General features: G+C 41.4%; 1 long non-coding RNA gene across 1 annotated transcript; it reads left to right on the top strand.

Annotated features, from left to right (window-relative positions):
* Positions 1–8922: 8922 nt before the first annotated feature.
* Positions 8923–20571, top strand: LOC138686683 (uncharacterized). Its single transcript, XR_011325974.1, has 3 exons — positions 8923–9185; positions 17553–17701; positions 20487–20571. It is a non-coding gene; the product is annotated as an uncharacterized lncRNA (long non-coding RNA).
* Positions 20572–22957: the final 2386 nt, after the last annotated feature.

Raw genomic sequence — 22957 nt, 5'->3', positions numbered from 1 at the left:
CAGTGTCTTTCTTGACATTAAAGTTCGAAAATGGAACAATTATTTTTGCATTAGCAAGTCATACTGACAAATTCCCTCTGCACCCTTTTCCTGTCATGCCAAAATGAATCATCAGCATCTTATTAAGGTGCCCAGGCTATCCCATAACAGTAATAAAGTGTAAATGTATCCCAATTATTCATTTAATGACTTCATGAATATTCAGTATTAAGAAGCAGTAGCTGAGCTCACTACAGCAGGTTAAAAAGGACACAGGCTGCATATTCCTTGTTATTTCTGAGGTGACTTAAGGTTTATTCAGATCTTTCCAGATTCCATACGTGATAATTCACTGGGACAACACCTATTCTGTGACAGGTACAAATCCATACAGTTTTAGTGCTCTCATCTACTTATTTCTTGGGAAAGGATCTAATTCAGTAACAAAAACAGATTTCATGGGAAAATCCAACTTCTCTGCCAAAGAAACAGATGCTGGACCAGAATGACATGAAGTTGGATGTTTATAGTATTTTTCGTCTGGACTTCAAAAGCACTAGGTACTAAATGCTTTCTTACACCTGCTCAACAAAAGTTCTTTACATTTTTCTTTTTGGTAGCAAGTGAATTCATTTGTTGCTGTATATACTGTGTACTCCCTTTTGCTATTCCCTTCCACACCTTCACTCTAGCCCAGTTATGTTAGCACTGTGTGAGCTCACAGGAACCGTCCCAGTCCATTTAACAGGATGGTGCAGGGTTAAGTTTTGAAAAATCAGTTGGCACAAAAATGCTTGGCAATGTTATCACAGAAAATTGCTGCTGTGAAACACATGCTCTTTTTTAAGAAATGAATGACAATGTAAGTGTGAACAGTGACTATACATTTATGCATATGAATGCATTGTTCTCCATCTACTACACCTTGTTCTGCACTTTGCCCTGTGCCTGGCCATCCTTGAGTGTAAAATCTACCCCACTGGAACCTCTGGAAATCCGTTTGGCCAGAGATCCCTGGCAGTGCCAGGAGGGGCACCCCTCCTTCGCACAACGCTCAGAGTGGAGGGCTGTAAAGCCTTGATAAGCTTATAGTCAGTCAGAAGGAAACATTTTTGTTCAAAGAGCTGGCTACTGCCCAGAGAAAATCTCAGGTGGCCATGTGAGCAACTAATCTCCTGACAGAAAACTTAATTGCTAGCCTTAGAGTAAAAAGTGAGAGCAAAGTCTTTTGACAGAGCGGACCAACTGTCCTTACAAAAGGGTCTACTACTATTATGGAAACCTGAACCCAAACCCAAAGCTGCATGGAAAGATATGGGAGCAGAGAGGACATATCCTGGAGGAAACCAAGACAAGGATTCCTGCATAGCTCTTGGATTGTTTAAAATACAGAGGGAATGGTTTAGATATGTTCTGCTCAGACCGTGGCCTACTTTCTTCAAAATGATGAATTCTTGAACACATTATCTAAAGGCAGGCTAATGCCTTAAGAGGGAAATGAGCCAGTTTCTGAGAAGTTTTGCCAGATAGACTGTTTGAACCCAAGGAGTAAACCTGAAGACTTCAAGAACAAGAGTGCCTGTGCATTGGCCAGTCCCTGGAAAGCTGAAGAGCACAGGGTCTCACAACTGTATCAAAGCTCAGTTGTTTGCCACCAAGCCAGCAGTAGTTGCAGAGAATGCAAAGATGAAAAACTATTTGTAAGCTGATTTATGATTATTTATTAGTTTGACTTTGTCAGTCCTACAGACACGCCAAAAGCAATGCCTTCCAAATACTAAGTTGTCATCCTATGAAATTGATGCTGGTTTTGGAAGGGTTGTCCTTGGTTTTCTACTTTCTGGTTAACTGGAGAAGGTGTCACTTTACTAGGCATGCTCTCATGAGGATGCCTGAGAGTCTTTGAAAGCATGGAACATCAGGCAGTGGATGCATAGTTTGGCTGCATTAGCTTTAATGAAAGAATCTTGTAACTTGAGATATGCCAAGCAACGCTTCAAAGAAAATATTTATTTTTAACTCAGTTAAATCAGTGAAAGAAAGACTGTCTCTCCCTACATATCAAAGTACATAAAGTTCAATTTCTACTTAAAAAAAAAAAAGTATTTGCATTATTTTTGGCCTACGTATTGTAGAATGACCCTAAATAAAGATTCCCTAATATGCTTTTGTGCCAGTCTAATTCCAGCAAGGTTGTATTAACTATGTTCCCATCATGTCTCTTCCACTGAGCAGACCTTTATCAGGCTCCTACATTGAGGAGGGCAGTTAGTAACTATACTGTGGCAATCATTACCACAGTATATTACAGATCAAAAGTGTAAATGGGTTCAAAATGAGAAAGGTTCACATATGGGCTCAAAAATTCATGGAAGGCAGACTCATCAGTAGCTACTGCTAAGCATAAAACGGTCTAGGTGCAGCCTTGAGTACAAAAAAATCCCTGAACAGCCAAGCGTGATGAGCTAGCAGGCTATGCCATAGGAAGGATCATACCATCTTCTCTTGCTTCTTATACTCTTTCCCTAAGCAAATACTATTGTCCATTTTCAGACCTGGAATACCAATGGGATGCCACATTGTTGTTCTTATGATTTAAACTAAACTTTACGGCCATGTCTTTGCAACATGCTTTGTATCCACAAATAGAGCTTGATTTTCTAGAATTCATGTTGCACTGAGATCAATGGCAGCTTTGCGATGCAAGGAAGCTGGAAAACCTGCTCTAGGCATTTAGATGCTTAACTGCCATTGTCTTGTTATGCAAATCTGGCTCTTAAATTAAGAGTGAATCATTTTACCTAAATTTAGCCATGTAAAAGCAACCACTTAGTCTAAGTAATTCTTTAGGTTTATGATATTGTCAGGGAAAGATGATTCAAGAACCTGATGGCTTTTCCTGTTGAAGATATTAGAGTTCCTTTGGAAAACACATTTTCATGTAAATTCCTTCAGATAAACGTGTGAATAAATATATGTGTGCATATATATAAAAAAGTTTTAAGCATAAAATCTATGTTTTACTGTCCAGTTTTAATTAAGGACACACTAAAATGCAGGGTTAAATCTGCAAAAATCAACTACTTGCTTGGAAGCCATGATACACTCACATTCAGGAGGATGCTCATTTCTAACCATCCCATCAACAAAGCTGTGATAGCTTTCTCTTTTTAAATGATTATGAAGACTGAAAGATTCTGTTCTCTGAGGATGTGCTCTAGTTTTTACATAGTTGGGATGTTTGTCATGAGCAAGATTAAAAGTCAAAGGTTTTAGGTTTCACTGAAAATACTTTACGCTCCTATAAGCTTTCCCTGTAATTTATGTGCAAGTGGCTCCAAATACACAGCTGAGGATGCTGTCTGGGAATAAACTGAAATGTTATTTCTGGGATACTGCATCAATGACTTGAGTCTTAACCTATGGGAAAAGGGATGAAGAAAGAGCATGATAAGCGCTATCACTATAATCGGTTTTGATACTATATTCCTACTGAAGAGAGATATTTCTTCTCTTTTTTTGTCATTACAATCAAGTTGTGTTTACTCCCTGATATTTTTGTGCACAACAGCAAGCAACAGTGTAAAAAGCGTAATTCAAATGAAAAATTTCCTAATTATTGTTCCATCCCAGAAATAAATATGTTTGGTTGGCTTCTGTGCACAAAGGCAAACAGACACCTTGGGAAAAGGACGGGATTCAGAAGTCAAATGCATTTATTACTGAGCTGTGCAACACGATGAAGGCGTGTGCTAGCATAACAACCTCTGACTAGTGGAGATTCATTGCACAGCAATCACTGAGCAGAAAGGGGACCTCGCTGACCCGGTATATTGCAAGGACAATAGAAGGAGGTCTCAAGTGTGAGCCTCACTGAGTGACAAAGTACTCTGGAATTAACAACAAAGGAACCTTATCCAGTAAAAAAAGTCCAGTGCACATTAGTCAGCCCTAAAAAAATAAATGGAAATACTCATGTGTTTAAGGTTAAACCAAATGTGTTCTTAGTCACTTTGCTGGTTTGAAGAGGATTTTGGAACAATTCAGAGAAGCATCTAATCTTTATTAGAGCCTCTTTGTCATAAAATAAAGACCAGCTGCCATTTAGATTTTCCATTTTTTCCAGATTCTTTGCTTCTCATAGCCAGTCTGTCACTCCTCACAGTGGCCTTGGAGAGTTGAGACCCCTGCTGCTGCTGGCCTTATTCTGACAGTACTGCAGGGATTTACCAGCCACCCTCACTATTCACATTGATACTTGCTGACAAAAGTATATGGTGCTTCAAAGCAGTACTTAATTTTTAATCACTCTTGCCATCTTCTGTATGTTGGCTCCAGGGAACAGTGTAATCACCCCTTATTAAGACCCACACAGGGCAGCTAAGAAATATTATAAATGAAAGAAGGAGGAGATCTTTATCCCTGCTGAAGTCCTTGCAATGTGATATAACCCCATCCAGTGCTCACCTATAAACCAGAAGCTCCAAAGTCTCTTGATCAATGCCAACTACCAAATCTCAACGTTTCCCACAGACCACTGCAGACAAATATTACCGAAGATAAAACTAGAAATGCTGTAAATGTGACATGATTCTATATATCAGCTGTAGCATACATACTGTGGCCCTGTGGATGGCAAGTTTTGGAAGCCAGGTCACAGAAAATTAAACAGAATCTATGTATTAGACAGGTCTAGGAGGACTGTTCTGCACATGGAACTAAACACAGCTCTGTCTGACCCTCAAGGCACCCAGTCAGGAGTTTCTTCAGGTGTTACAGCAAGTTTCAAAAAAATCTATCATCACAAACAGTTCTAATTATTTCCAGCAAAATGCCTGTAACCTTGGCAAAAAACAATTATTGAGCAGGCTATTGATCTAGTCAGTAAATAAATACACTTATGTCATCAGTAAGCTAGAACCCTCCTGGGTATAAAATCAAAATCTTAAGGACTACTAGTTGTCTGACATATGATTTTAATTAGAATTTATTGATTAAGGGTTTTTAAAAACAAATGGACTTTCTTGATAAAAGGCCTAGCGCAGGATTTCTGCAAAGTTAAATAATGTCTGACTTGCTATATAAAAACCTGTGACCCACATCCTAATTACTTCACTAAGGAAGTTTGCTTTTTATTTCAACAGAACAATGCATGCAACATTTCTTCTAAATACCATGAATGTTTAATGCGGAGGCAGAAGGCCTCAGCTAACAGAGCCATACAGGGAGGTGATTCTCAATGCCTGGTCTTAGCCATCTAACCACAGTTATTGCAGTGAAATTAAAAAGGAAGAAAGAAAAGAAAGAAAGAAAAGAAAAAAAAAAAGCACAAGACCTTCTTAAACATTCTTCTACAATCTAGACAGAAGATCTTGTAACATCTTGTTGGAGCCTACCATAGTTTAGTGCCTGCCTACACTGGGGTTTCAGCACAAGCTTAAGCACTCTGTAGAAAGAATCCCACTATTACCAGGAAATTAAGGTCACAGGGCATACAGGTTCTTTATGTCTCTGGGCTGCTTCAGCTCAGAGCTGAAGCCAGTCTGGGATTGTTTCTCTGTGCTCAGGGTCAACCTTAGCCATTGAGCAGACTCATTTTAGTCTGTGGATAAGAAAGAAGCCCTTTGGGTGCTGCAGGTGGCAATGAGAACTGCCTATGGATGCGAAGCCCCATCAGAACAAGCTCCCCACCATTTAGATTATTTTCCATAAAATGATTGTTGAAATCAAAGTTCAACTCAAGGCCAACTAAATGCAGCCATGTTTCTCCTGCTGTAAATTGTAACCACACACATTTACCCAGCCAAGAATCTGACCCTACTTCATGAGCAGCTTAGGCAATTTTCTACACAACAGCTGAAAGCCACAGCATCCCCTGGTCCCCCTTCCCAATTACCTGAGCAACATATAACATGACATACATACAGATGTCCCAATCTAAGTAACAGATTGTTAATCTGTTAGTATTACATTATAGGTAAGGAAAAAAAAATTACCCTCTGGGGAGGAGATATTTCCTTTAAACGTAACCATTTGTGTCATAATATTTTATCCACCTGAGTCAGGAAGAATTAGCATTTCCTGAGATGCCTGTGGGGAGCTTCCTGACTCTGCCTTTCAGGTAAAACTAATCCTATTTCTTTGTTGCGCACAAAAAGCATATGACCACCCAAATCTCTGTGCAGCTCCATTAGAACTATTCACTCCAGAAAATGTCATTGACATTTGATTTTTTGGAAGTATTTAAGGAAGGAAAAAAAAAAGAACAAAACCCCAAACCCCTCCAGAAGTCCCCTGGTGCTTCAGTGACATAAATGTTCACTAGACCATAGGAGAGCCTAGTCTAGTTTGTTTAAATTCAATTATGTCATAGTCTGCAACAGAATTCACAAGGGACTAATAAAAGGAATGGCATACCTGTATAAGGGAGAAGAGGGACTGAAGGGCCCACTAGCAATGCTTTGCAACAAGAAATAGGGCTGTATGAGGTTTTGTACTTGGCTGATTACTTTGTCTTTGCCAAGCGTGACCCATGTCTAAATGTCACCAGGAGAGAGCAAAAAGTTATATACTATCATTTTAATTTCCTTCCCACTGGATAATTATAAATGAGACTGGAAGCTGTTTCATTGTCTGTTTCTCAGTTCAGCTAAAACTGCATAAACATTAGTGACAATCTCTCACATAAGTATCTCTGCTGCAGCAGCAAAGGGGCTCTGCCTTTCTATACTGGGGAGCAGAACTGCAGGACAGCATGGGAACGGGGGGCAGTGACCCCACTACAGCTCCAGAGAGTAACAGCCAGCTGGCTGAAAGCGGGAATGTCTGTTCAGCGTGAAGTCCAAAACTACTTTAAAGTAGAAAAATTATTCTCTTTCAGAACAAAGCTGAAGCTTTGATGTCTCCCACAGCAGAGAAAACCCAATAAATTTCACATACAAACCTCTTCTTTCTTTTTTCAGTCTTGAAAAGGAAAGCACATGCCAAGACTTATCTAAGACCTGGTGGTCTGGATGTCAAAATCTGAGACAAGCCCAGCAAAACAGGGGCTCCAATGCTTAACAGAGGTTAGACAACCCAAGGCTGGGCTTGGGATTTCAGAGGTTTGGCCTCTGTCCGTCTGCTTCTCCCAGTACAGCCCTGTGCCTAGCCCTTGTGGTGTGACCCTACAAGTTCAGATGGGGCAGCCAGGGCAGTCCTACTCTGGGGTCAGGAGTGCTACTGCCTCGAGGAGTACCAGGTCCTGGGGCCAGGGGTCAGGCTGGCATGTGGGGACCAGCAAGAGTCTGTCACAAGCTGTGTAGCCTCCTAGAAATTCACTGAAAGGGATGCATTGCTACCAAACAATTTCAGTTTTGACAAACAGGCACTTTCTAGTTAAAAAGCTGTTTTATTGAACAGCTCCCATGTGGCTGTACCCACTGCAACATGCAGGCAGGCAGGCTTCAATTTTGGCTCAAGACATAGAGGCTGACTTGAAAACACCAGCAGCAATAACAAGGCACTGAGAGATAAACTCAGCCAGAGACCTCCAAGATAAACAATCTTGGCATAGCAGTGGGCAATTCCCAGCCTGCCCCAGAGCCTGCTGGCCAGGCATGCTGGCGATCAGCTGCCTTTCCAGGAGAACACTGTAATCACAAGCAGCTGCATAGTTTAAAAATGACAATAATCCTGTTGATGCCAATAATATCTCCTTAATTGCTAGAAGCTGGTGTTGGGTGCCTGGATGCTTTCCTCTTGCACAGGTTTGCCCTTTTAAACAATTTATATCTATTTGCTTCAGAGGGAAAACAAACAGCAAATTACAGTGCTGGGGTAATGTTTGCTAACTACCCGTGCCATTGAAATACACCTTTGAATGGTGTGGGCTTCCAAACTGTTATATAAACTAGCAACTAACTTATTTATTAGCTTTGAAAAAAAGCTGAGGATCAAACCACAATGATTATTCTCTTCAGTCCCGAGGGCTGACTGCTGTGCAGTTGCTGAAAGATAATAAACACAGCCCTGAACTAGAAACAGGATTGGGAAGCAGTGGCCTCAAACCCAGCCCTAACAGACTAAATTTAGCCCCAAGAATTCACACAAATAGCTTTTCAACTTCCTTGCAAACTGTAGCAGCTGCCACCACCTTCCTCCAATCTATCCTGTAGGAAATGTTGGGGCATAATTACTTCAGCAGAATCTCCTGGACCTGCTGCTCTCGCTTCTGTTATTTCTGGGCCTTGCTCAGATGCAACAGTACTCCTTTTGGCTTGTAACTGCAACTGATAATGGAATAGAAATAATGGTAATGAACAAACCTGGGGCAAACACCTGTATGCCAAAGCAAAATGAACTGCCCTGCTCCATGCAGGGAGTGCAGGAGCATAGCTCACTGTGGCTCCAGGGTGGGCTTTCTCACTCCCTGCAGGAAGAGGCAGAAGAGGCTAAGCAGCCATAGAAGATGCCTTCTGCTCCACACATCTCCCTCCCCTTCTTAGCCATGCCTGGTCCCCTTGTTCCTCCACAGATTATGCCTTACCTCCCCCACTTCCTTCTGGCCCCCTCGGCTCTCCGACTGGCTGAACTCCTACAGGTACATGCACACGTCTTGGCCTCTCCCACAGCTCTCACACTGAGGACCTGGACCCACATCCATCCCCTCCCTCTTTCAAAAGAGCTCTGGCCTGACCCAGTCTGCTGCGTGTAATTACTGTGAGACCCTGTGAACGCCCCATCAGAGGCCGGGCCAAGGCTGTGTCCCCAGTGGTAGGAACGGGGTGCAGCGGGGGGGACACTCCCTCCTGGCCTGTGCTGCATTCTTGTTCCTGCTGCCCACCTTGGGGAAAATACAATGAGATTTATTAATAGATTTATCTATCTATAAAATAGGTAATATGGAAAGCAGCTGGACTCACAGCCCCACCTCAGAGCAAGAGTGTTTTGGGACAAACCTGGCTCTGACCCATGGAGCAGGGGTAGCCAAGCGAGGCAGCAGCATGCTGCTGGCAGAGGGGACAGCAGCACTGGGAATGGAGGGACACTTGATAGCACAGGTATGCCAGGGCTTGGGGAAAGGAAAGGTACATCTGCTGCACGTGACTGCAGTAGGAAGCCTAAAGGACCTTAAGGGGACATGGACTGGAGTAAGTGGAGTTTGGAGAATTAGAGTCTGTGAAGGAAACAAGAGGGAGACAAAGCAGGGAAGAAGTTTACAAATGGTAAGTAAACACTTGTATTTTAGAGGCTCATCTGAATCAAACTGCCCTGAGGTTCTTCCTAATACCAATATTTTGGGAAGGTAGAACACGAAAAATAGGACTTAAGCCTGTATGCTGATGACATAAGCAGCCACCTATAGTCCTTTCTCCTATTTGGCTTCTATTTGTCACAGCAAGTCACAAATACTTTAGATTATCTTGCAAAGAAAGCCTAAATGAGGTGTGACATTCCAGTTAAAAATCACTAAGCAGTGTGATTTTGGGTGTGAGAAGTAGGACAGAAGACAGGCAAAAAAGAGTCAGCTAAGGAACATGAGTCATGACAAAACAGAGAGCAGCCTTGGTAGGCTGGGTGGCAACTACCCAGCCAAGCCCAGCAGGGCAACATTGCAATATTCCCACAGCAATTCTGTGCTGCTAGGAGAGAAAGATAAAACATTGCTGCTGGCTTAAACTGGCTGTGAGACTCCTGTCCTTCTTGCTGTGCATCTACTGAGCACAGAAGGGGGAACTCCTGCTCCCCCCTGCAATCAATCACCTAAATCATGATCTACCCCAAAATGAACAAGAACATAAGAGGTGACCATAATGCATTACATTAAGAGCAGAGAACATGGAAAAAAAGAACAACGATTTTCTTACTTGATTCTTGAAATAAGAACAGAATAGTTCTTTGATTATTACCAGTGCTAGGATTGCTATTCAGATGGTTTCCCTCATCTGTTATGGGCAAGAGGAAAGAGACAGAAGAGGAAAAAAAGATAATAATGAGGAAAAAAAGATAATAATAATAAAAAAACCCAGCACAGGCTGATCTAGCCATCTCAAAGCACTAAGCAATCAGATGGCCATCTTTCTGTACAGGTGTGATCAGTGAGGGGAAATCAAACGTCTTTACCTTTCTTTTTCTTTTTAAATTGTAGGGCTTTTTTCTTTTGTTGTATGCCAGTGGTCATGTCATGTGTGTCCCTCCCACCTTTAAATCACATATTTATGGGTTTTTCCCAAATAGCTAAAAGACCCAGTCTTTAAAAAAAGAAAATTTGCATACTCCAGGTGATTAATAACACACAGTTCCACAGGCTTTGATACAGAACATTTGCATTACAAAAAGCTATTAAAAAATAATTTACTTTTCCCTGAAGTACTAGAGCATCTTTGTAACAAATTTTTTTCAGCAGTCTTTCTGTAAGTTACACATTGTCTTTACTATTTTCTCCCCTTGTCAGTCTCTGGGTTGAACTAGAGGGTGGGAACCCAGTTAGGCAGATTTTAGTATGAGTGAAAGAGCATGAGGACACCTGTTAACATCAAGGGGAAGTCTGATACTGTATGTAAACAATGAGTTTTCTTCTATTTTAGACTGCAGTAAAGAGAATGTTACAGAATTTCTGTTCACATTTAGAATGTGTATATGTGAAGACTATGGACTCAAACTCACCCCTGGGCAGAGGAGACAAGCACACATTCTGTGCCCATGTAAGCCCAAGTTCAGGGGTGTATGTGACATTTGAATCACGTAGAAGCTACAAACAGTCCTATGCGAGTTGCAATTTTGTTCAACCTTGGATTTTTAAAGCTTTCATTTATTTTCTATCATCATCATCATGGTTCCAAAAATATACTAACTAGGCAATGTGACTGACAGCAGTCTTTGCATTACCTTCTAATGGAACTAGGCTGGATATGGGGGCATGATGCCTAATTGAGGCACACTTTCAGGGCAATCCAATGGCTGCAGCCCTTTGCCTGAGCAATTGATTCGTGTCCCCAGCTCCCTGAATGACAGGATTTTACAGAAAAGGTGGAACCTGGGTGGAGAAATGATGTCCAAAGAGACAGATGTCACTGCAGACCTACCCACACAAATGAGGAGTTAGACAAAACCTTCCCCTCTATGGCACCAGTCTTGCTCCCAGGCAGGTCTGATGGAGACTGCATAAGACCTGCAGAAATACTTAGTCCCAGCTTTTTTTTTTTTTGCCTTTTTTTTTAAAGTACAAATTAAACACCAAACCACACTTTGATGTTGAGTGAACTTTCCATTTGTTTAATGATCTGAAAGTTTGCTCAATCCCCCCATTTGCTGCTTGTTAACCAAGAGCAGCACTACTATTTACTTTTACAGCTGCCAGCCAAACTGGCCTTAATAACTACCTGCCCTGGTCCTGTCTCCCTCCCCCCCATCAGAGGCTGTTCCTTATCAAGAACACTCTTTCATCAAGTGCATTATTGGCTAAAAATAACAAACATACTTAACAGCCTGTTCTCTACAAAACAGACATCTTTTTTCAATATATGAAATTTTCCATCTGTCTGATTTAAGTGGCATCTTTTTTCCTTCCACCCTCCTTATTTTGTATCCTTTACAAATATCCTGCCAGCATTTGGTGGCTGAGGAACATGTGTTGCACCAGTGTCATGGTTTAACCCCAGCCAGCAACTAAGCACCACACAGCTGCTCACTCACTCCCCCCCATCCAGTGGGATGGGGGAGAAAATCGGGAAAAAGTAGTAAAACTCGTGGGTTGAGATAAGAATGGTTTAATAGAACAGAAAAGAAGAAACTAATAATGATAATGATAACACTAATAACATGACAATAGTATTAATAAAACGATTGGAATATCCAAGTGATGCACAATACAATTGCTCACCACCCACCAATCAATGCCCAGTTAGTCCCCAAGCAGCAATTCTCCTCCCACCCCCACTCCCCCAGTTTATATACTAGACGTGATGTCACATGGTATGGAATACCCAGTTTGGGTCAGCTACCCCGGCTGTGTCCCCTCCCAACTTCTTGGGCCCGTCCAGCTTTCTTGCTGGCTAGGCATCAGAAGCTGAAAAATCCTTGACTTCAGACTAAACATTACTTAGCAACAACTGAAAACATCAGTGTGTTATCAACATTCTTCTCCTACCTAACTCAAAACATAGCGCTATACCAGCTACTAGGAAGACAATTAACTCTATCCCAGCTGAAACCAGGACAAGCAGTGAATGGGAAGGACACAAAGTCCAGTTTATTCCTTAAACAACACAGTCTGTTCAGAATTGATTCTGCTGACGTGTCCACCTGCCAATTACAGGTGCTCCAGCTGAGCGATCAGACTGAGGGACCCACACACTGACCCAAACACATTCAGTCAGACTGTGGATGAAAGTTCATTAAATTCCACCACCACCAAATCCAGGGCTAAGGTGTATTTTCATTATCTGCTTACTTTCCTATATTAGCCTTAATGTGAATGTGCTTCATTGCGAGAACAGGTGAAAAAAGACTTGGAGTCTGAAAGGTTTGAGCCCTGGCTTCCAATGTTACCAACTTTTTTACTGTTATCAGTGTTACCGAAAAACTCGGAATAAAGAACTTATCAACACCAATTTAGTGTAGATAAGCAGACACTTCTTTATTAATGGCTGGGTGCGTGGGCGAGTCCTCTCACGAACCACGCACACCTGAACACCAAAATCATACACCTTATATTAAACTTATTCATACATATTCATTAGATTTTTGAGAAATGTTATGCATATCCATTAGATTTCTGGGACGTTATTAGCATATGTAAATGTCCTTTACGCAGGCGCACTGAAGGTCTCTGGTGGTCTTCAGAAGCCCTCTGGTGGTCTTCCATAGTCTTCCTCACTTTGTCCGATAGTTGACCTTTCATGTGATTCTGCAGAGTACAATTTTTTGCCATCATGTATTAGATTTACATAAAATACATTCAATGTTAATTCTTGAATTTAATATTTCTAGTGATTGGCCCTCAGTCACACCACCTTATCAATATTCTTATACTAAAACAATCATTGGTTAATCTCACTTAACTCTACTGATTGGAATCCTCGATAATTATATCGAAGTAAATCTTTACCAAAGCTTCCGTGGTTAACTGATTTCAGACAATACTCGAATTCTTATAGTTACACATAATACATTTGCTTAAGTTCCTAAGTTCCTATTAATTTGAAATTCTGACATCTGTTATCTAAGTTCTAAATGTTCCTACCAGATGATTTTAACCAATTCCTCCGGCCTTGGTACAGGGCTACACAGGGGATTTCACAGCAGCTGTTAGTTGTTGGTTAAATATATAGAATGCAATATATAATTTTGCTAAAATATTTCTTATAGTTCCATATTCCTATTAAAATTAATTCTAACTAATAACAAATCAGTAACATCAGGATGATTTAAAGAAACCTAAGGATGAATGGATGGTGCTCCAGACCTGCAAGGTCCTAGCTGTGCCATCAGATGATATAAACACCAAAATACCTATTTTAAGAGCTATTGGGAGGTTTGCCATGTTATAATCAAACTGCTTCTTTATTCGTTTAGAAAATTCCAGCTTCCTTCTAGCCTCAAATTACAAAATTGCTGCAGCAGCCTGTAGAGGCTTTTACAAGAAAATTGTACCTTTGGATGGAGAAGGAGGAGATAAAGTATGAAACTGTTTCCATGGGATAGCTTGGCCTTAAACACTTCTGGAATTTTTTGGTTAGCCTTGGACATTGTTCTTTTCTTTTAAAAAGCAAGGATGAAATCCTGGTTTTGCCAAGGTCAGTGAGTGGTTTACAATTAGGATTCAGAGGGGCTTGGACTCAGCCAGTCACTAGATATTTCCAAAGAGATCACTACATTAAGTTTGATTGAAAAAAGGAAAATGAATGGACAGGTGGTTTGGGGTTTTCTCCCCACACATCACGGCTTTAAAACATTCCTGAGGCAGTGGGAAGAAGCCTGCACAGTGCCTACAGTCTGAACAGCAATATGAATGGCAGCAAAGACGACAGGCTTCAGAGCACTGTCCTGTTCAGACTCCCTTCATGGGCACTCTCTGCTGGCTTCTGGCTTGAACTGATGCCTCCAAATGACTTGGGCTTTACCAAGTTGCTTGATTTGGTAAACTTAGCTGGAGGGTACAGGCCTCCCTGACAACCCTTGCACACAATCAGCCGTGCCTCCAACCCTATCCCTGCCCTTCAGTTTTTGCTGAGGAGAACTTTCAGTGCTGTTCACCAACACCATTACTGTAAGTCAATCTCCTTCATTTTTTTGGTTCCCCAAGGCAATCTGGGGAGACCCCTCTCCCCAGGAAAGTCCTCTGAACATTGCTTGATATTCTGCCATGTGATCCAAATGGGCCTCCTGGAAATCCCAGCCATTATTTTTAACACCTCCACAGAGCCAACCTCTAGCTGCCTCACAGCCATAATCCTGTCACTGCATTTTAATAACACATTTGCCACAACAGCTTACTGAACTCATAGCTGCAGGAACAGCAGCTATATGCTTGATTAAACTTAATATATAACCCTTTGAGTGTTTAAGACCAAGAGGGACTGTCTCATGTCCAGTCAGCATCCTGTTTATTTTCAGGCTATTACACTTACACTCACCCTGGTCTGAGCTCAGGACCTTGTGTCTTTCACAAAGGCAACCAGGACTCAGAGATGCAGTCTCCATCAGAGATGCAGAATCCACTGCATGCTTGGTAGATTGTCCCAGTCACTCTCACTCGAAAAAACATTTCTAATGGATTTTTATTTAACTTTGCCTTCCAACCATTATTTTTGCTTTGTCCTCCTTTGCAAGACCAAAGAGTTCATCAGCATGTGGTATTCTCTCTTGTTTCACCATGTTTATGCAGTATAATAAAGTTGCTTCTCAATTTTCTTTTTGACAAGCTAGCTGATCATTTAATCACATCACATTTAAGTCTCATGTACCAAGGACTTTTTTTCTAATCCACTGGCACCTTTACATGGTTATAACTACATCCACATAGGAGACTGCCCTGGAAAAATTACCATAGGGAAGATCAACCTCCCCCCTGCCCTGCTGATCCATACTGTTCCAAAACTGGAAATAAAACTATTCCACATACAGCTCAAATGTGGAATACCCTCTGAATTTCACTTGAATTTGTTAAGCTTTCAGGTATTTTGTACTTGTTTTGTCTCAAAAAAAAAGTACAGGGTGTCTTTTCACCCAGATAAGCACTTACTTCACAGATTACTTGAGTTCAAAATGAGATTTAAAATAGCTCTCAGCTGTAGAACCTATATAAAATTCTCCCATCTTATGCCCAGGCAAGGGAAACACCCTGCTGGAGCAGCTTTGCATTTCTATTCAAAGGAATCTGAAATACATTTTTCAGCTTTCCAGAAGTATTTTCTGCTGCTGCTGCTAATGCTTTCCAAGACTCAATGCAATTACTTGTTAATAAAAACATGTTTTAATATTCTGGCAGAAAAATTGATACCATTTCCATTCTCTGCCTTAAAACAAATGAAACGTAGGAAGGAATTGAGCTGTCTCATTTCTGAAATGGGAAGCAGATATTTTTTAAAGTTCAGATCATTACTAAGCGTAATTTTCATATAACAAGTTTAACTCTGACTTTGTGCTATTACTTCTCAGTGCTAACTTTGTAGGGGAATGTATTACTTACAAAACCTAAAAAAAGGAATACCTTTGCAAAATCTTCTGTCCTTCTCACTGATCAAAGTGAACAATATCTCTAGTTCGTCATCATGGAACCAATTTGTGTGAAAACAATAAATTGTGCCTACTGCAACAAGGCTGTGTAATAAGAGAATATGAACCCTATGAGCTGACTCCAGCCACTTGTGTTTAACCTGGTACAAGCCCTCTTAACAAATGGCTGCGTTGTTCCACTGTATGAATGTTGAAGCTGTGTTTCATCTTTGTTCACACCCATTTATCTGTACTTAACCCAATCAAGCAGCCTGCAAATGAGCAAAAAGTCAGTCTTCCCCAGTGGCTGTTAGGGGGCAAACTGCTAAAGAAGCAGCACCAGTCATTTTTTTCCCAACTTTTTCTTCCACAGCGCATCAGGCCCAACTGAGGTTAAACAAAAAACAGTCCAGACTGATCTGAAGCTTTCAATTTTCAGTTTTTCTTCACACCATTAAACCTAGAAAAAGCTGTTTACTTTGATGCAGCATCTGTCTTTTCCTTGGAATAGGAAGAGCTGGGTTAAGCTCCTGCCTCTGCTTGAGGGAAAAGGAGGACACATCTACCAGGAAGCTATCCAGATGGTTTCAGGGTTTATGTCTTGCAGGGTGGAGAGGTGAGGCTCTCCTCAGTTATGATAGTACTGACACAGGAAAGGAAAGAGAATGACTTTCTAGCCTAATGCTTAAGACTCAGCAGTGCTATGGGATAGTACTGCTCCATTTTAACATTTAATTTCTTCTAGTGATTAAAGAGTATCTACAAGTGATTGAAAATATAACCAGGTCATAATACCTTATGGTTTGGTCACTAGTTTGTGTGAAATAACTGTTCAGATTCACTCACTCGGAGAAGGGAACTGAACATGGATCTCTTGCTTCTGAAGGGAGTGCCTGGATAAGAAGTCATCTGAAACACCATTTCTCAGCCTGATCACCCCAACTGAGGAAAGACTTATTTAATCTGCAACAGATGTGGAGAAGGGCTCTTAGAATAACATGGGCTGTAGAGAGGTGATAAGAGACACGTAACCTTGCAAAGCCAAGACTGAACTTCCTGCCAGTAAATTCAACATAGGGTCTGGGAAAGAAGGAGGGTAAACACAAGGGAAGGAGAAGAGCTATCTATGCTAAAGGACAGCACTGACAAAGGATAAATAAGTAGGAATAAACCACAGATAAATTCAAGCTTGAAACTAGATTTTTTTTTTAACCACCTCCTCTCAGATAACAGAAGGAGGAGAAAATGGTAACACCTTTGCCACTAGGAACCTATTTAGTTTTAAGATGAGGCCTGATAAGCTTATAGATGGAATTAGAGGGGATTGATAGCAGTAGCAGAGGGCTAGACATGATGACCTAGAAGGTCCACCATAGACATCTGTTTCTGGGTCGCAGCAGCACCACTGGAGACATTTTAGATGTGTAAGCTCTGGGATGGGAGTTTGCTTGTTTTCCTACAGAGAGCCTGGCTGACATTAGATATGGGCCAGGACTTAAAGAAAACCTTTGAGTCTAGTACCTGCAGTATACCACCTACGCGCAGATTTTCAAAAGGAGAGAACTGATTTGAAAATTTGATCCCTTTTCAAGGCCTATACAGATCTTTATACAGATACAGAAATCTGAGTCCTTATGTTTGCTTTGCATCAATTTTCCCCCAAATAGGGACAGAAACAATTCTTTTGTCTGCCTTCATACAGCTGTCAACTTTGTGGGACAGTGACTAATTCCTACTCAGTCTAGAGTCTACATATAGTGGGACTCTGACCTCTCATGGGTCAGTTAGCTACTACTGTTATTCTAATATAAAACATATATATATACATATGCATTTAACTATATATACTAATAACTATTATTTTCCTTTCATAGGTACTCTTCACACAGGGACAGAGTACTTCCAAAACAATTAAAAAGTAAATTCAAATAAACTGTGTAAGTCACAGAAGAAATGAAAAAGTTTTTCCTGAGCAGAGAATACACACTGGGTCCCCCTGTTCCGTTCCACCTCGACATGTAGTGTAAGTATTGTAATAATGTCAGCACATAGCCCTGCATAATACCAGCCGCTGCACTGGCCTTCAGCTCGCCCTCCTGCCACATTAGCCTTCAGCTAATGTCAGGAAGTGGTTTAATGATGGTCAAGAGAATTCTGGCCACTGCAGTTAGTATGTTTTTGTCTCAGTGATATTTTTTCCTCCAGTGTGCTCTGCCAGGTTTGATCTGTTATTTTTTTTGCTTTACTTTGTAAGTTTTCAATTATTAATGTGCAGTGCTTAAATTCAGAATTGGAAGAACCTCTTAATATTAAGCATTTCCAGGGAAGAATTTATAAAAACCTGCAATGCTCTACATGGATGGTTCAGAAGAGGAGTAATCAACCAACTCCGTAAATGTCAAGGGGAGGATTAGCCTTTACTTCTGATGAATCCAATTCAGCAGCCACATTAAAAGGTGCCTTTGCATGTGGAACTAAAAGGACTATTTCCTGCTCTAACAAAGTCTTTGACTTTCCTTTTAGTAGCTGCAAGTTTACCTCATGCAAAGATCTGGGTATTGTAAAACAAAACAAAACAACAAAGCAAAACCAAAACCACCTTGATCTAAAAAGTTGAAACACCTTTGAAGACTATCTACCCCTTTGCTAAAGTTGATAGAAGATGGTTTTCACTGAGTATTTCAGAGTAGCAATTACAGAAAGAGGATTTTTACTCTGATTATTTGTTTGGATTACAAGATTAGAACACAGACTTTGAAAAACTGTTCAGATGAAGCCTAACTCTGAATGTCACTTACCTTGGTGTGGATATTTTTTGCTGTTCAGTAATGTGAAGGGCTAAAGCAAAGCTTGATTACCTTAGATGGTCCATGCAAGTACAAACAATAAGCAAATACAGACAATAAGCACAATAGATTTCTTGCCACATTTGGTCAAAAGCCTCCCTAATATGTCTACAGTAACTTGTTTGGTAATGGTTTGACAGAGGAACTGAAGTCAACCAAAGGACTCCTCTGGAGCAGTAGGCACTGAAATACTGTCTTGGTTCAAAAGCACAATATAATACATAAGTTACTGCAGTAAATGTGGTCTGTAGGACTGCTCAAAGACAATCCACAAGACTTTTCTAACTATTTCAACAGACTTTGGAGCCAGCTGTAAATCAGGTAGGATTCACTACTCCCTAAAGATAACAGTCTGCACATTTGGCTCTGTGGCCACATGAGCCAACTTCATATGCAGAAGACAGTAAGAAGCAGTGCAGTCTGCAGCTGGCTACCCTTGCATGCACTAGCATGTGCACTGTAGAAAAAAAGCTCCTTTGTAGGTTGAAATACTTGATTTATCACTTCCTTCAGATATGGATTTAATGCACAGAGCAAAATTTTTAAAATATTAGAGAATTTCTTGAGAAAATATTATCTTTGAGTATAATTATGCAACCTTACCATGTGTCAGTGAGCTGATCTGCAAAGATGAGCGGGAGCTGCAGGCATCAACAAAGTAGCAGGGCAGTGCCCTCCCCAGCCTGGCAGAGTCCTGTTGTGCTGCAGCAAGGGTTGGATGCTGGTAACAAAGGTCAGCCAAGAGTCCCATGAGCATCAGGCAAGTCCTTAGCGAAGAGGTAGGTCCAAAGTCACCTGCACCACATCAGAGCTGATCTTGCAGACAAGCAGCCAAAACCCAGGGCAGGGGAAGAGGATGCGGAGCCTGGTGGCACACTCAGCGTCTATTTGCAACATGACAGCAGGGCAGTAAAGGCCTTCAGATGCTTTTTCCCAGGATGACAAGTATATTAGTGCTCTCCTTATTTCAGCCTGCTGGTGGCATCCATGGTGGAAATTAACTGAACTGCAGCAGAAAAGCTTGGGCATTCTGGAAAAAACCCAACAACTGTATGAACTTAAAATGTTTTTGTTTCCTTTTTAAACATAATTTCTTTTTAAAAACACAAGTAAATTAATATTACAACATCTTTTTTTCAGTCAGGATGACACAACGACTCTGGCATTTATAGGAAGCAGAGACACAAGAAACAAGCTCCTGTTTGCTGTTCACATGTAAAACCAAAGGAAAGGAAAATATGCAATTATGAGAGATGTATAAACTACTTCAGAGAGATTTCCATAGGAAGCTCTTGAAAACCAAATTTTCTTTTGTAGTGCAGAGATTTCAACACACCCAAACAGTATTAAGCTCTTCATTTGCCCTATAAACAATGAGACACTACTTTCCCAGTCTGTCAAGTGTAGGAGCAAACAAAACCAAACTGCTCGTTGAACCAATAGAGGGATGGGTTGCAAGCATCACCACTGATTTTTGGCCTCTTTTTTGTGTCCTCAAGTGATTCAAAACTGTCAGACATTAACATAGGATCACTTCTTGCCAAACTATTGAAGGAAAACATAAGGAAATTGGAGATCTTGTTCTTGTATCTGTGGGATAGCAGAAACGTGTGCAAGAATAGCTACATTTTATTCAAGTTAATGGGCACCATTAGCTGGGCTCCACAAAAGCCAACACACTACAGAAATCTCTAACTCCAGGAACAGGGAGACATATACCAGAAATAAGCATGGAAGCATATTCATGTGCATCTACAGCAGATTCACCGACACCAATTGTTACTTCATTTTTAACACATTTCTGAACTGTTCCAGTCTCTGGTTTGGTAAATGTCTCTCCTCCAGATCCTCCACCAGTCTTGACTACTGTGTGGGAAGATTGTTTGTTTAAGCAAATTAAACATGGTGTGGGTTAAGACATCCTCAGTTTTCCCAACAACTGATTAGCCTTTTTATTTACAGCCATTACTACTTTTTTGCACCTGTGTAAGCCCTGAAAAGTGAGGACTGTTTTCTCCTGGCATCATGACTCCCATGAAAAGTTTCATTCCTTTCCTAGCATTAGCTACCATTTGCTTACAAGACGGAGGCTTAGCAAAGAAGGGGTTAATTTTCCAGGACTATTTGTTTAAAGCAAGTCAGTCAAATGTAGAACTAACCTCTGACAGAATCTGAGTAGATTTGCAATGCATGAAATTTAAATAGAAAAATTTCTTTAAAAAAAAAAAAATCCCTTGAGTCAAGAGAGGTCATTGTTGGAAACCATAACTAATGTAGCAAAATGGAGAGTGTCATAGAGAGTGAATGGTCCTTGGCAGCTGTTTAATGGTGCTCCTCTGCTGTAGCACTCAAGGCTGACCAGCATTGATTTTGCTCCTGATGTATCACTCCCTTTCGTCTGTTGTGACTCAGCCGCTGAGCCCCCTTAGCCTGCGGCAGAGCTAATTGTGATTCATTCACTGACTTCCAGAAAACAGGCTGGGAAGTTAAATTTTGTTAAAATATTCAGCCTTAGCATGGAAGATCCTTTGAGGTAAAGTTCCTCCTTTTCTGCCGCTCTCCTTCCCCCTTTCAAAATGAAAGCCACAGAGAAACAGAAGGCTAATTGTACTTTAGGACACCCAGATCTAAACATGGTTAAATTAACTCTGGAGCACAGCAGGCAGTGACGTGCAGCCACAGTAGGCCTAAACAGGGAGTTTGCAGCCTGTCATGCAATGCCTTGCCCACATCCTGCACACGCTCAGTCCCTGTCCCTGTTCCAGGACAGTGTCCATGTGGCTCCTATGTCTGGAAGGGTGGTGGATGGGAAGAAGTTTCTTTTCTCTGGACTCTTTCTTTTAATCTATATCTTTATAACCTGTTTCTAAAGTTTCCAGCCCCAGTGGTTTCTCAGCCCAGATCCTGTGAGCAGGATCTAATGTTTTATTCTACATATGCTGGGTGACCTGCAACCCCAGAATGCATGAGCACTTCCTCACTCAAGGATTGCTTTGTTAGAATAGTTTCCTCCCTGGATTGTAACAACACCTTTCTTGCTTTTTTTTTTTTTTTTTTTCCAATTCATCAGGAGGATGGCTGAAACACAAGTCCTCCGCCCCCTCCTTGCTCCTGGCCATCAGGTCACAGACCTCCTTTCCCATCTTGCAACAAACAGGCCCCAGTCCCTGAAGTGACAGGACCCATGTTTAGGAAACATTGGTGGGAGAAGGAATAAGTGTTTCCCCACCACTTTTGTCCTCTAGTGCAATTGTCAGAGCTGACAAATGGGCCAACTCCCCACCAAGGTGAAGGAGCTTTTAGGCTACCCGAGGTCTTGCTGGTTCTCAATGGGCAGGTGCCTGTTTAGGTGGATCCGCAGGAGGGGCATTGCCCACTTCTGCTAGACATTCTCATATCCCCATCACCACTGCTCTGGAGGGGAGTAAGGTTTTGGCAGTGTGTAACATTCAATTCCAACTCACTGTTTGGACTTCCCCATATAAATCCTGGACTCAAGTCCACTAATAATTTGTTCAACACCTTACTCTCGTCTCTGTATCTCTGTATCTCTCCCTCTCTCTTTTTTTAACCTTTACCAGGAGTTGCCTTGCCAACCTTCATGCAACATGAAAACTTCACACATTTTACCTAATGAACTGACTTCCTGTAGCACTTGTCAGACCAGCTGCAGCAGGAGCCCGGATCCTGAACGAAGAATCGGCTCTGAGCAGCACTGCACAGACTCACAAACCAAGGCCCAGGGCTGCAGCAACCTCTGCTCACTCACACCCATCACAGCAATACTCAGCTCTGAAATGGAGAGTGGCTGTCTGGAACGACACTGCACTTAGCTGTGGTCCAGCTGCCCAGTTCTGGAGGACCCAGAGTAGAGGCTGTCCCAACCTCCCACTTCGGTGAGTAAGAGTTAAATGCTCCGAGGACACTGCAAATTTGTTCCATCCTCTGTGGATATTAACAACCACAATGGTTAATGCTAGTTGCCAAAGAAGTTAGGTTGTCAGTACCTTAGGGATTTAGAAGGGACTGGGTGCCAAAATTCTTCAGGGTCCCCACTAAACAGCGAGTCACTGTTGAAGTTAGGCATCCTACAGAGCAGAGTTCAGGCAGACAGACATGGAGGCTGGCAATTCATGAAGCAAGCATGTCTGCTTTGCAGGGCTGTCTCCCTTCATCCCTTTACTCTGGTTTTCACAGGTGAAGCCAGCCTGTGCACTGGGAATATTGGCAACAACAAAGGCATTTGGGAGATCAAGGTGGCTTGCTTAGTCAAAAAAACACAATTTGAACTCACAATGCTTTAGAGGCTGGCCAAAAATTGCCATTTTTTTCTCATCTACTTTTTTTAAGGAGGAATTCCCATTTTCTAGTAAAGTTTGTTATATCACCACATAGAACATGAGAAAGGGGTGCTTCTGGGCAGCATCTGGTAT

Source organism: Haliaeetus albicilla, chromosome 9, assembly GCF_947461875.1.
Source record: "Haliaeetus albicilla chromosome 9, bHalAlb1.1, whole genome shotgun sequence".
NCBI lineage: Eukaryota > Metazoa > Chordata > Aves > Accipitriformes > Accipitridae > Haliaeetus > Haliaeetus albicilla.
This window is presented reverse-complemented; position numbering and strand designations above follow the sequence as displayed.